Here is a 13,440-nt window from a genome sequence, read left to right as displayed (position 1 = left end):
GAGCGCGTCAGGCGGTCGGCAGGTGAGGAACGGGGGGCAGAAGGTAATGTATAGAGGAGAACGGAGCCCGAAGAGACCGAGAGAGAGAGAGAGAGAGAGAGAATCGGAGAATGACTATGGTGATCGAGAGAGAAGGAAAGAGAACTCTCCGGAGGGAACGAGAGAGAAAGAGAGAGAGAGAGAGAGAGCGATGGATCTGTGTGTGAGTCGTTACGGTGCGAATGCGCAGGTGCGAGAAAGACAGCGCGAGTCGTGATAGAAGGGGGGGGGGTAGCAACGGACGCCTCCTAGGCTCGCCTTTCTCGACGTCCGCGGCGGCGCGCTAGTTTCGGTTTGCCGCTCCGACTTGACGGTTTCGTGTACACAGCATTCGCTCGCTTCCACGTGGAGGTCGAGCTCCGAATTGCTGTCATTTGTTGTTGTTTGTTGTCGCACGCGCGGGTCTCGCGTAGTCGAGCGGCGACGTTAGAGCGAATCGATGTGTCACATCGCGTTCGGTTTTCCGGATCGCGGTGGCCGAGTGACAGTGAATCATCTTTCGACGAATGGTGGAATCGCATTCCTTAGACGATCGCGTACTTGCGACTGTCTTTACAGAGTGCAGTGACACAGTTTTTTTTTTTTTTGGTAAAAAAAACGCATTCGCGCGAGTGAGACTCTCACACAGTGGGACAGTACGCGAAACAAAGTGAAAAATATATCTGGGATTTGGATTACCTGAAGCACGGGAGAACACGGACGCGTTTGGGACCGTCGCTCGTTAAGTGAGAGGGGAACGACCGTTGTGTGGACATCGCAGCCGGAGAACAAGGTTAGTGTCTTTTCCTTTCGAGCGCGATTCTTTCGGAGCGTCTCTAATTTCGTTCTTTGTAGCTGCATTTTCTCGTATTTATTTTCTACGTCGTCCTTTTTCTTCATTCTCTTGCACTTGATTACACGTCGGGAATAGATCTGTCATTTTGAGCGAGGTGAGACATTACGGTGCAAGCCGAGGGAAGGAACAAAATCTTTTCTTTTCGCGAGACAAAGACGCGTTTTCGATTTTCGCATGACGGGAATACGCGAAAAACCAACGTCTCGTAAAGCGCGCGAGATCGAGAACGGAATAAAAACGGAATATATTAAATTACAATACGTACGTGTGTCAAATTGCGAAACATGAAATATATATATATATATCACAAAATACCACAGTTGTTTTGCGATAAAAAATCGCCATTTACATAACAATAGTTTTTTTTTCTGTCGGTTTGATATATCGATCGATTTCGCTTAAACAAAATTGGACCCCCTTCGCGTATTGTAACGACTCTCGTCGATCTCCTTCGCGATCTTTGATGCAATCTTTGCATCACGATATGTAAAAGAGACCTGATGATGAAAAGCGATCGATAATGATCGATGGGGGATTTCGGCTTAAAAGCTCGATTATTCACGCGGTGAGACTATGCACGGAGCACAAAATTGCTTTTAACGATGAAAACCGAGCGCGTCGTCACGCGGGCGGGATATTTAAACGTTCGACGCGCGGTCTCGTTCGAGCAAGTTTTCGGGATAAAACTCGCCGCGGTAAACGGAGTGGTGGTTTTTTTATTGCACTTTTTTTTTTTTTTTTTCAAGAGCTTTTCGGAGCGATACAAGCAGAAACTACGTTCGCGCTTTTTACACCGAGACGTTTAATTTGCGAGACGAAACTTCTTTTATGAATTTAGTTTTGAACGTCGACATCGGACACTCGAGAGAGTGTAACGAATATTGTCATTAAAAAATCGTGATATTGTTTTAGCGCTACTTTCATTGAACGTCGCCGGAGAAACAAGACGGGGGGAAAAGTTTCACATTTCATAGCAAGTGGCAATTTATGTGACTTAGCTCGTCGTTTAACTCTCGTTGCATTTTTTCCAGCAAAAGCGAGAGACGTTAAAATGCCGTTCGTTTCTATTTAAATTCAGTTACCGCGCACGTTGATAAAAATCCGCGCGCATATTTTTTTCCGCGGTCCATTTTAATACGTGGCGCTACACGCAAATTCATTTACATCGTTTGGCGCAATTTATTTAACTTTGCGCTTTTACGTCGAACCGGATGTGTACATAATAAAAAACACATCGTGTGTCACGCTTAAATCATTATTCGTGAAAGTTACTACAGTAGTAATCACGCCAATAAATTCATATAGTTCTGTACAAAGTAAAAAAAAAAAAAAAAAAGTTTGAAGCACGTTTGATTAAAAATAACGATTTTTAATGGTATTTGACTCGCTTTGAAGTTATTGCAAAAACAACAAATCTTCTTTTTTTTTTTTTTTATTTTTTTATCAACTTGGCGCACGCGGAAAGAAAAACTATGCAAACACGTTATAGCTTTTTCATGCGGATCACATATTGTTTGTGCATATTCTACATAGACACGAGTATATTAAAGTTTATGCATAGACACTCTTTATATACAAATACTTCGGGCAGCCGTTGTCACAGTACAACACTATCCGGCTTTAAACTCAGCTTTAAAACACTCCTCACGATATATATCAGATTCCCAACTTTGAATACAGACGTTTTTATTCTGTCACACAAAATACGAGAATTGTTATAGTTTTTGTTAAACATAGATCACAAAAAAGTGTTGTTAATTAATATTTATACATTAGATTGACTTGTGATGATTAAAACAATAAATGATCAAAACGTCAACGTAATTCCAAATCATCAAACTTTGATTTGAATCTTGTTGAAATTACATTTACTTTTTTTATTTATTTATTATCACCGGGGTGCATCGCAGCTTATAAGATTTTCATTTCAATTTGTCTTTTTTTTTTTTTTTTATTCTTCCCAGAAGCTTGTTTATTGGATTAAAAACGTTTTAACTTTTTCGCGGAAACGCGGCGAGTTGTATTTCGATACGCGACGTAGAGACATCTTGGGTGTGTTTGGTTTGTTGGCGCCGGTTTGTTTGTATATGTGCGCGTAGATATCGGGAAATGTGCGTCCGTGTCTCTCTCTACGTGCAGTGTCAACAAACCGTTGACGACACCTCGGTCTGTCGTTTGTTGCATTGTGTGTGTGTGTGCGTAAGTACATCGAGACTCGGTGATTCGTGGAAGGGAATGAGAAGGCGCGCAGAGGGACGCTCAAAGGAATTCCTCAATTGTGCACCGAAGCGAGAATAAAGAGACGCGGGAAGTCGTGGACTCCCCCTCGCGCGTTTAGCCGAACGATCGCGCACCATTTTCCTACGGACGTGTAATGAGTGTTTTTCCGCCGCGGCTGTGTCAGCGAGACGTCTTTAGCATACCAGAAAAAGCAGCGGGTCTAATAATTGATGACTCGCTTTCTCTCTCGCATTTCTTGCTCTTATTTTTACAATAACGATGGAGATTATTATTATTATTACTTACGAAAAGAAAGAACTCGGAGACCAAAGTTATTGTGATTAATTTAAACGCGATGTGTACACATCATGAGATTTGGTTAATTTTTCGATAACGTGTTAATTGAACACACGCACTTGGATATAAATATTTTGCAGCGACAATCGTATAACATCGTTGGTTTCTCGAATGGTGAAATTCTTCAACGCGTTTTGTCGCGTAGAAACGAGTTTACGACGTGAGAGAGAAACCAGTTCTTTCTTCATTTTGTCCTTGAAAAAAAATAAAAAAACATTTGGCGGAATTCTACTGATTTTGTCTTGTATAAGTACGCGAGATTCCGATATATTATATATATATGTTTCTATTTATATATCAAATTTATCGCGATTCTTATCCTATTTCCCACAATGCTGTCCGAACAAAAATTCAGAAGGATATCAAACCAAATGTTTGTTGTTTTTCGCTCAATCCCATTCCGTGTGAATGAGAAATACAAATTTTTCTACCTAAAATCGCAATTCGATACGACCGAACGATATCGTGTGGCAAAATGCAACGAATGCTGGCACGGTAACCGTTGTAATAAACGAAATAAGCAGTTCGAAGTAAAAGTTTTGCGCGCGACGCTTTTCTTTAGCACCTTTACGAGCTCCGACCGCCATCGACCGCTGAACTTCTTCCGCGGTTTCTCCCTTTTGTAGGTCTGCAGAGAATAAGAATGCTGGTGTGTGCTAGGCGAAGTGAAAAACGGACGCGCGCTCACACAAACGCGGTTTGTTCTAATCTTTCGTCGTGGAAAATCTTTCTCGACCGCACAGCTGATCGTGAAAAAATAACATGTACATTTTGTGAATGTGAAATGAGCGTATTGGACTTACGTAACTATCTCTCGTTGCTTTTGTTTACTCGATTCCACATTCTTGCGAATCTATATACGCCAATCACATTGACATTTATATTATTTATGTGTAGGATCTTTTTGGTTTTATGTGGTTTAAATAAATAAATGTTTAGAATATATATATATATATTAAAAAAGAAATCAATATTATAACAAGAATAACGAGACACCGGTAATCGGCGAATATTGTAGAGGTGAGAACAGAAAATATTTTTCACCTCTACAGTTGCGCAAATATACAAATTTGTTGTGAGCGAACACCCGTTAAATCCAAAGATATATGAATAATAAGACTTATGAGAAACATATACGCTTCGAGATAATATAATATAAGTTTGCTTCTACATATGCATTATTGAATTAACTTTTTCTGGCAGCAGACGGTTTCGCGTATTAATCACGCGATCGTTCGCGTATAGATCGGCGCAACGGCTGGCGTGTCATTGAAAATTAACAAATGTTTCTATCGAGATAAAGCGAATAACGCTTGGGAAATATTTTTCATTTTAAATCGCGCTATATTGTGCAAAATTGTCTTTATTTACGTAGTTTTGTTTATTAAATAAATTGGTACAAAATAAACTTAATTAGATGTTGATTTATACACGTGAGTGCTAATCGGCGTGTTTACTCGAGCGCGTTATTTTTGCAAATTTCTTCTGCCCGACAGATGCGAATCTTCTCTACCGCTTTTTAACATTGTTTATTCGCGCTTGTTACCTGTTTTGTTTTTCAAATTCGACTTGTAATTCTCTTCTATCGATAAACAATCGACATTCTGAGTAAAAGAAAACGGAAAACGCTTTTCTCTGGAAAACGCGTCGATCGCGCGACGAAAAATACACAACCTAGTGTTGTGTCTTAGTTACGTTATCTAAGAGTATTCAAATTAAAAAATATAATTGAAGTTCTTTAAAGTGTTACACGATTTTATTTGTTCAAATTTTTTCTCGCGAGAAAAAAAATATTAAATGAAAAATGTATAACTTTTATACTCGTTCTATATTAAGTGCCTCTCTCGCACAACCTGTTATTGCCCTTTAATTGTAATGACGTTATTAAAGTAATTGACATGATATCTCTGTTGCATCATCGTCAACACATGACAAGCCATTAAACTGAACGGACGATTTCCGTGAGTGCTTTGACCTGTTCCACTCGAATCTCCGTATGCTAACGCCGTTTCGTTAATTACACCTCGAGAGATTACGATGAGAACAGGTGGCTCAAACGAGAGATTAGCCATTGTCCGTTCTCGAAATACCAGACACGCCTCAGCGTCGTCGATGAGTACTGATTAATGTACCTCCGTTGTATTTGTGTATGTGTATGTATGTATCGATGCTCAATCGAGGCATTTCAGCTGAATGAAAAATTAGCCTCTTTAGTCGAAGGTAACTTTTCAACGGTTCTCTCTCATGCTGGAAATCAGAATTTATTGCTTTATGTTTCATCGGAAGTTTTCCGAAAGAACATAACATTTCGATCTCTCGACCGTCGTTTGAACATTGTATCTTCTAGGATAAGCGCTTCTAAATATCGCATTAGAGAAATATTTTTCAAACAAACAACACATTGTCTATAAATATTCATAAATTATAACTGAGATTTATATTAAATAATTATCTTAAAAACATTTATATCAAAAAAAGTCCATTCTTTCTTGCAAAGAAAGACATAATGTAAAGTTAATGTTCCGATGCAGTGTTATATAAAGGATAATTAAGGGCTGTCGTCTAGGAACCTACTGTGTCCCCACTCTTCTCGTAGCATTCGACATTAGAACGAGAGAGATAATGTGTGTATGTGATGTCTAATAATAACAAAAGTCATTTAAATTAAAAAGAAGAAAGAAAGAGAGAGAGAGAGAAAGACGCAGAAAGAGAGTGAAGGAACCTGCAGGCGTATTTGCGCCTGTAACGGCTCGTAAACTCAAGAACGACAATAAATACGTCGGAAAAAGGTCGCTCGAAGTGTAAAGGCAACACAACAACGTCTTTCGTGCTTGACACGTACGAACAGCTGCCGCGTCCTTTTTTCTATCCTACGTGAAAGAACGCTGATCCTCGCAGTTCTCAGCTAATTCGAGAAAAAAGAAAAAAAATCGAGAGAAAGCGATATTCACGTTTGTTCCGCACCGCGCCAAGGTGCATCTTCATTTTCTTTTTCACCCCCTCCCCCCCCCCGAACTACCCACGCCAAGTTTCATCTCGAATTCGAGCGGGATATATTTATGGAATCAGTCGTATCTCGATCTCAACAAGCTGTCACGTTGCACTCGTAAAATAGCGCGATGTATGCGCAAAACATTTAACGCGTGCACACGCATTACGCGTCCGCGCGACCAGACGGTTAATTTATGATAACCGACTGGTTATGATAACCTCTTTTTGAAACTCACCGTTAAACTGAAACGCTCGTTTTAATATCACAAAGCTTCCGAAATCAAATATTTAGCGCGATCGCGGATTATTCTATTCTTGGCTGTATCATAATTAGCAATAAATTATAAATTATTGAAATTATTAATTAGAAAAAAAAAATTGTTATTTTGTCTCGATTTAATTTCCAACATCGATATAACATGTGATGCGATTAATATTCATCGATATGTATATGAATAATTTTTGCTTGATAAATCTATCATTGAGATCATAACTTCTGCGTGCATGTCGAAATTGGTGTCGTTCAGTCGAGCGAGTTACGTGCATCACTGTGTTTCAGACTAAACATCGTTTTTCGTTTCACCGGTTCCCATCCGTCCAATGAGCATTAACGTGTGTGTATAAGCAAAAGAACGCTGGCTCCCTCGTTTTCTTTCCGCTCCCTCATTCGTCTTCCGTAACGTGGCGCTTATTCAGCTCGAATATCACGGCGTTCTCGTACGTGTTTCTCCGCCACGCTGAATAACACCAGAAAACCAGACAACACTTACTCGATCGGTACGAATCTAACCGAGAGATTTTGTTCTGAAAAAAAAAAAAAAAATAAAATAAATAAAGAAAGAAAGACGACCGATCGCCTTACACGAGCTTGTTCGTAAATATACACACCGAAATGTCACTCAAATGTTCCTACAAGTGTCCACGAGAGTCTGTGCAGCAATCCGACGCAGACTCGCCACCACTCACGTCGTAAGCAGAGCATGAAAAAGGCGAAGAACGTGCACACGTGCATTTATCGAAGAGAAGAAAAAACGTACAAGCAGCTTGCAAGATATATATACAAGATATATATATATATATATGTATGTATATATATACAATATATATGTATATTGTGTATAACACACATACGTACACGCTATACGTCCAACGCGTTGAGAAATGTGATGTAGTGTATCGTGACGCGACATATTCGACTTGACCTGACCCAGTCTTAAGGTTTTCCAAAGCGTTCAACATTCTACGAACGGATGCCGTGGTACCTTGCGACTCGATCGGCAAGGAATGTGTCTCGTGTGTCGCGCGCGATCGATTTTACTATCTTATCGGTCTTATGCCGCGACCGTCGCTCTCGTCGTTCGGTTTTCCGCTTCGCAGACACTCTCTCTCGATCGCGATCGCAACCGTGCATTCATGCGGTGCCTTCATAGGCTTCAAATAGTTTTTGTGTCGTTGACCCGAGCATCGTCCCGCTAGTTTTTCATAATCTGAGAAATCTTCGCGAGAACAATTTCTCGCTCGCATCGATCAAATGCAACAAATGAGATGGAAACAGGTACGACGCGCGTTTAATAATCGAGATTCAATAATCGATCCGCCGCGACGCGCGAAACAAAACTGCACACGAATGGAAGTTACACAGCGTAACAAAAAAAAAAAAAAAAGAAAAAAAAACCGTCGACTATGTTTTATTTTTCATGTGCGTTCTACACATTGCGTATAATTGTCTTTTACAGATTAAAAAAAAAACAATCTATAAAAGTGAAAATTTTTACAACGTTTCAATATTTTGTCTGCGCAAAACGGTCGGATTTGATCAAATAAAACAATTTTACGCGACGTTTGAAACGACGAAAAATCGAAAGTGAAAAAGTTGTTTGAAAAAGAATCCGCCGAAGAGTTAGCGTTTGAGATACCTTGAAAAGAAAATTTCTTTCACGCACAAAGCAGGTATCTCACGAACACCTGGCGTCGCGAAGGACAACCGGCTGGTATTAAACTCTGGGATGCGCGCGAGGCAAAATGCGTGAGATCCTTTGTAACAATATACGATTACTCGTGATAAATGATCGTATGGTGTGGTTTGTGTTTTTCTCTCGAAAAATTATTTATCGTTCAAAGTTTCGAGAACAACGAAGCGAAAAATTAATTACGTTACGCGAACGCAGCTTGACGGAAAATTATTATCTCCGAGAGGAAGTTTTCAAAACACTCGGGATGCGATACGTTGTTTATTTTATATTTTACGCCCTTTATTTTGATGCGCATTCGCATAGCGACAAAATGTATCTACCTGCGAACGCAGTTCATTTAAACTCACAAATTCACTGTCGCGCCTTCGCCACCTTCTTCGTTGCGCAATTTGTTACATAATGACTTTGCTGTATTTCTTCTTATTCAATGCATTCGTGGATCGACAATCGCCGAAGAATGCGCAGCTTTGAAGCTGTCTTGACAGTTAATTTCCTGAGTGGCAGCTGTGTATGTATAAAGCCGCGAATAATCGAGTAACACATACGCGACGTCGTATGTATCGATTTCAATTCACACACACATACACATCGGAATCCTCTATGCGCATTTCAATTAGGAAAAATTGCATATATGTTTCCCGTAATGCTTATTTATAGCGCGTGTGATATTTATGGCCGACAGTATGTACCACAGGATCTCGACGATACGTATAAACTTCGCGCGCGCGCGTTGAAATTAACGGAAATATTAATTTTCGAAACTTGCGCAATGTAGCCGTTGCGGAAATGAGTGTAAAAAATGCAGTTCATAATAACGGGCCGGGACAAGAGACGCGGAACACAGAATCATTAATCAACCGATACTGAATAAAAGTTCGGCAAAATACGGTTACAATCAATATCGCATGGATAAGCATAATTCCACGTAAATATTATTAACGAACAGCTAATGAGTTTTTTGCGTCGCGCCCTTTCGCGAGATTCAGTTAGCAACTCGACGAATTGTCTCGTCCGGTCCCGATCGCGTTTGCATGTAAGCGGATTTAACAGCCTTTTGTGACAGCGTTAAGAAGATTACAGCGAAACAATGTATAGAGGAGTCAGTACGAACAGCGTAGACGTGAAATCTATATGGATACGAGACGTTGGTAGGTAATTCGATGCGCGATTCCATTAAAGCTCTATTTGCATCCGACATTTATTCATCCGGTCGGTCGATCGGTCGACGCACTTTTAAAGTGTACATATTCGCCGTGTAAAAACAAAAAACAAAAAAAAAAAAAACCAGCGACCGGATATTTGTAGGATATTCGTTCCGCGATTAGTGTTTCATTTAATATGCAATTTTGACAAGTGAAGCGTAGAATGACACGGCCGAGGTAAAACGACTTTTTTTTTCTCTCTCTTTTCCCTCCCTCTCTCTCTCTCTCTCTCTCTCTCTCTCTCTCTTCTGGTGGAAAGTATCGTATCAAATGAGAAATGAATTCCCTCGGAAATTGTAACGCCAAACGAAAAATATTTATGAGCCCTTTTTTCTGTGTATATTTCGTTCTTTCATGCATTTTACACATAGGGAAAGAAATTATTTCTCTCTGTCTGGGAACCAAGTTTTATCCTATCTCACTTTTAAATTAAAAAATTAAAAAAATAGAGACTGTATATTCACTCTACGTAGAAACACAGACTTATCTAAATATAGTCAGAGAAGCCAGTGAATCAACGAAAACTCTAAAGAGTCGTAATGCCGCGACTGCTGAAGAGGAGATATATGTATTTTTAACACTGTTTCGCTTCTCAAAACAGTGTAGGCGTCACATCGTCGTTTATTTGTGAATTCTCGCATTAAAAGCTATTTTTTTTTTTTTTTTTTAGAATCATCAGAATCATCAGTTTCACTTCGTGCCAAGCTTAAAGGTAAATAGCTAAATAAAGTACCTTCGAAAAAATTATGCAAAAAATAATGACAAAATGATTGAATAAAGTTAGAATAATCTAAAAGTTCTTTCTTTGTGTCTCAAAACAAACATTTTGCGTACACGGCGTGGTACAGCTTGAAGGGTAACCGCGCGCGTGCGATTAGATCAATTTTGTCAAGAGAAGTTTTCGAGCGCGGGGATACGCGGGGATCGTTCGAGTGCTAAAGAAGAATACGGTACGGCCCTGAGCGGATTAATAACGTGGAAATTACGTGGGGGGGGCTAAGACTCTCTTTCTCTCTCTCCTTCTCTTCTGCAGTCTGTAACAAAATCGGAACGTCGAAGATTGGTCTGCCGTGAGCGAGAGACTACGTCAAAAGGGAGAGAAAGATCGAATGAGTGGGAAAGAGAATGCAAGGAGAGAGATGGGTGAACACACAGGAAGGAGCGGCGGAGAGAGTTGTCCGTGCCCGGGCCAATTCAGCACAGGGCAGGCTTCGACGGTAATTACGTCATAAAAAAAATAATAGCTCGACCGGTTTTGCGTTGGTATACATATAGGTGTTGTACTACCGCGAGAGACCACTTGTGCGTCGTAAAGAAGAATGGCTTTCCTCGCGTGGCGTCCGATCGTTGCCGATCGTATTCCTTGCGCGTCCGCGTGAATATCGTCGGGAACGATTTTTTTTTTTTTTTTAATAGTATCGCTTCGGCGCGTGTTTGTCGCATCATCAAGAGATGAAAACTTTGAGGAGAGCGAAAATTATTATTACGTTCGGCAATACGCCACATAAATAGCATTACGAGATTATTAAAGATATTTTTTGATATTTTATTACAACACTAAAAAATAACAACTTATGATTCTTAAAACGAGATCTTCCTTTTTTTTCATTTGAAAATTCTTTTGAAATATAAATCCCTCTGTGTTGTGCAAAAGACATTCTTATTTGTGACTATCCGAAGTTGTTTGTCCGTCTTCCGTGTCTTTCTTCGCTTGGAATATATTTCTCTAAGCATTAACTCGAGAACTATTCCGTCCGTGAGAGAGAAGGGTTTGTGTATTTTTATATAAAAAATATTTTCTAAGAGATTCGTACCGGACAAAGCGGCGACCTTACTTGGATTCTGCATGATCGCTTCCTCCGCTTATGCGCTCCACGACGTCGTCAGTGGCGTCGCCGGTGGCTAACGTTAAAGAAACCCACGCGTATTCCGCGTGCATACCGAAGCAAATGCTCAGTGCTCCTCAAACTGTGATTCAATGGCGACAGCAAGCTTGTTGTAACTCGGAATCGCGACCAAACAGAATTTTTGCGAACTTTCTCGTTAGAATGGACAAAACTGAGATAAGAAAGTTGTTTAATTGAAAATATTCATCACGCTGTTATCGCTCAAAGTAATTTATTTATATGATAACGATAAAGAAAGCCATTTTGTTTACTCGGAAAACAAAAAAACGGTAATGAACGTGATTCATAAATCTGAACGTTTAATTCGATTGTAAAAAGCATAAATTGTACGTTTTATGCTCCTCTCGGTCTAATACTTCATTTATAAGCTAATTGAGAAACTTGACCGGTGCCGGTTCACCGCCGCTCCACGTCGCGTACTGATCTAGCCCACGTAATCCTGTTCTCTCTCTTTCTCCGGGGCAACCGGCCGGAGCGGGCGCGCGCGATGAATGGGCGAGCTCGTAGAACGCGTAGTACCTACTGCAGGCCTTAGTCGCGACCCGGAGTGACAGGAAATCGCCGGTTTAAATTAGAGACAATAACGTGCCGCGAGAAGAGCCTCGGTTACACGCGGCTACACACATCCGGGAGAAGAGGAGCAGCACACCGGCGGCAGATTACGACGGCGCACAGCTGCAGCTACGGTAATAAGCCTCCTTGCTAATTTGGTTCTCGACGCGGTACAACGTCGTATATACCGAGACATAGAGGAAGAGAAAGAGAGCTTTCCGCTAATCCTATGGCTCCTTTCGGTAGTTTTTACGCCACTGCATCGTTGTCTTACGTAAAATAAAACGACCCGCACTTCCGTGGTTCCGCCGCCGCCGCCACCGCCGCCGCCGCTGTTGCTCCTGGTGCTGTTGCTGCCTGTTCCCAGCGAACGACACGGTCGGGGATGTAGGTAAAGCGATGTTTTTAATCCGGTGTAGGGTATACGATGGTGCACGTTAGGTAACATAGCGAATTTATTAATTGCGCCATCCAGGAAGTCAGGAGAGGAGACAGTAGGTGGTATAGCGAGAGCTGCGCCATGCTAATATATTGCAAGTGTCATTAACATATTATGCTAATTTGCCCAGGCAACTGCGGCTGCCTCGTCTTCAATTTCATTTAGTTTCTTGGTATATTGAGTTGAAACCGGGAGAGGAACGTATTTCTTGCATATTATTATTATGAGAGTAACGTAAGTATTAAAGGAGAGATCTGGAAAAAGATTGGGTTTCTGATATTTCGCTACATATACATAAACAATACGCATATATAATATTCTAAGTTAACATATTTATATTATATTTTTGTGTTTATAAATGAGCTGACGTTATTTCAAAGTTTGCAATTTATTTTACAAATAGTCCAAAAATGCGCAAAAATAGTTCTGTCGATGTTTGTATCGTTATTTCATTTTGTGGCATAACAGAAAACGTGCGGGTACGCTGAATTTAATCCTGCGGTTTTTCATGGAAGTTATTTCAGTTTTCGACAAAAAAGCGCTGCGGTTTGTTATGGATTACTTGTAGTAACTGTAATAAATCTCATTGTTTTATAATAGGACAAAAGTGGACGATGTAAATTTAAAATTGTTCAAGTTTTATACGTTATATATATATATATATATATAAATAATATATATATAAATATAATATATATATATATATTATTTATTATATATATATTAAATATTATATATATATATATATACAGGGTGTTTCAGAACTATGGGATCAAACTTCTAGGGGTTATTCAGTGCAACAGTAAAAAACATTTGAGTATAGGGACCCATGTCCGGAAAAGTGTCACTACCGCACTACGGCCCTAAGACGCGTTAAAATTTAGAAAGACGATGAATTGCCTAAATAGGATTTAATGCATTTAAT

General features: G+C 40.0%; 1 protein-coding gene across 6 annotated transcripts in view; it reads left to right on the top strand.

Annotated features, from left to right (window-relative positions):
• The first annotated feature begins 247 nt into the window (after positions 1 to 247).
• LOC109855734 (fat-like cadherin-related tumor suppressor homolog) overlaps positions 248 to 13,440 on the top strand; it is a 343,522-nt gene continuing 330,329 nt past the window's right edge. For 4 of the 6 annotated variants that reach the window (XM_020430285.1, XM_020430283.1, XM_020430282.1 and 1 more), the window contains exon 1: positions 249 to 811. The gene's annotated coding sequence lies outside the window, so the exon portion shown is untranslated. Of the gene's footprint in view, positions 812 to 10,287; positions 10,330 to 13,440 lie in introns of all 6 variants that reach the window. The other 2 variants (XM_020430280.1, XM_020430284.1) reach the window with 2 other exon arrangements.

This window comes from Pseudomyrmex gracilis, unplaced genomic scaffold, assembly GCF_002006095.1.
Source record: "Pseudomyrmex gracilis isolate BER0280 unplaced genomic scaffold, ASM200609v1 scaffold_97, whole genome shotgun sequence".
Classification (NCBI taxonomy): Eukaryota; Metazoa; Arthropoda; class Insecta; order Hymenoptera; family Formicidae; genus Pseudomyrmex; species Pseudomyrmex gracilis.
The sequence above is the reverse complement of the archived record's forward strand: the minus strand, read 5'-3'. Positions and strand labels throughout refer to the sequence as shown.